Below are 1856 nucleotides of genomic sequence, written 5' to 3'. Positions count from 1 at the left end.
ACGGGATTGTCCCACTCTCAACAGTTTTAAAGGTCAACTAAAAGAATGGTTGAGAAACAAACAGACGTGCAATCACCGCTAAATGCACTTTAAAACTGGGGTTTCTCCTCTTGCACTTTATATGTCGTTGCTGCTATATTGTACTAATATAATACAATACAAGTATTTATGTCATAAATACTTGTGTGTGCTGCTCTTGCTCTTTTGCACTTTTTGCATATCATGTATTTGTCGTTGCTAAGTGTATAATTGTCATGTTCTTAAATGTTTTATGTGAGGGGGATGGAAATTAGCTCCAAGCTCAAATCCGGCATATTTACACTATTTGCATTTTCTTGTTTTAAGTGTTCATTAATGTGCATTGTCCCTGCTAATTAAATGATAACAAAAAAAAGAGACCGAAAAAGGTAGACTCAATGGCTCTTGATGATATCAATGAGCAGTCCCAATAGATGCTGTTGTATAAAAAGAAATAGAATAGGTCCAGATTTCTTCTATTTTGTGTTGGATGATTTGTTTTATTGATTGCTGATGGATGTTAAGATGTGTTTTACAATTAGAGCTAGGGAAGTAACAATAGCCTCCTAACAAAATTAAGGTTAAGTTAATGTTAACGTAACATTGTAAGAAAGCAAAACGAACCTTCAAGAAAGCTTTTACTCTCAGACTGGGTGAAATTGTGCAGTGTTGACTTTTAGCGCTTTTCCCAGTAGACAGAGCTGTCAGAGCGGTTCTATGCTGGTTTAGCTGGCCAGGCTGGTCTTGAACCAGCATGACAAGCCTGGCAAGCTTGTCCAGCCTGGTAAAACAACTAAACCAGCCTAACACCAGCTAAAACCAGCAACCATCTTAAGCTGGTCTAAGCAGGGTAGTCATTGGTCAATGCACTGCCTGGGCTGAAATAAGGAGAATAAGAAGGGGGCTATATTTCCATCAATTCTAGAAGAGACAGCTGGACATAAAGACAGACATTATGGAGAAAAAACGATTGTGTTTGCTGTGCTACTGCTGCTGCTGGGGTGCACGTGGACCATCCAGGCAGACGTTGATGAGGATGAGGTGACTGGCTGACCTCTTACTAAACATTATGTTGGTTACATGTACATTTCTGTGGAATATTGTATGGCTGTTGGTTCTTTATATTAATGATCTGCTGTGCAAACATTTATAACGTGTTTTACCCTTATCTTGAAACATGTTGAATTGAATGTTTAGTGGAATATTTGTATAAAGGTGTTCAAATGTCTTGTCTGACTGTCTTTGGCTCGGAAACAGGTGGAGAAACCTGTGAATACGACTGTGGATCCTGCACACGTGGAAGACTTCAATCCCTTTTCAAGTATGCCCAATATAACCTTGTTCAATGCAATAGGTAATAGATTAGTTTATTTACCCCGGTACACTTGATGTGCAGTGAGGCTAACTGAGTGCTGTATGGTAGGACATTAGAGATCCTGAATCTGATGTTAAAGTACTAACAAATGTTGTCTTCTCCTTCGTGTTCTCTCTCTCCCTGCAGAGGACTGTAAAAAAGCACCAGAACACGGGCCTTGTCAGTCATTGTTAATCATTGAAAGGTACTTCTACAACCCCTCCTCAATGACCTGTGAGATCTTCTCCTATGGCGGGTGTGGGGGCAACCTGAACAACTTTGAAGATAAGGCAAAGTGTATGGAAAGCTGTCACACTGCAGAAGATGAGGATGATACAAAAAATGGGTCTGATTAATTGTCCCATGTTGCTTTGAAAACACACACCAATTTAGACTGCAGCTGCTAAGTGTTAAACACTGTGTGAATGTTATCTGTCTCAGCGTTTTGACTGTCTGTATCACGATAATAAAGTTTAACATTTTA

At 39.4% G+C, this 1856-nt stretch overlaps 1 long non-coding RNA gene across 1 annotated transcript; it reads left to right on the top strand.

The window, feature by feature from the left end:
* Positions 1-884: 884 nt before the first annotated feature.
* Positions 885-1856, top strand: LOC117465131 (uncharacterized). The gene is made up of 3 exons (XR_011645031.1): positions 885-1059; positions 1276-1339; positions 1520-1856. It is a non-coding gene; the product is annotated as an uncharacterized lncRNA (long non-coding RNA).

The sequence above is a fragment of the Pseudochaenichthys georgianus genome, chromosome 19, assembly GCF_902827115.2.
Source record: "Pseudochaenichthys georgianus chromosome 19, fPseGeo1.2, whole genome shotgun sequence".
Taxonomy (NCBI): Eukaryota; Metazoa; Chordata; class Actinopteri; order Perciformes; family Channichthyidae; genus Pseudochaenichthys; species Pseudochaenichthys georgianus.
This window is presented reverse-complemented; position numbering and strand designations above follow the sequence as displayed.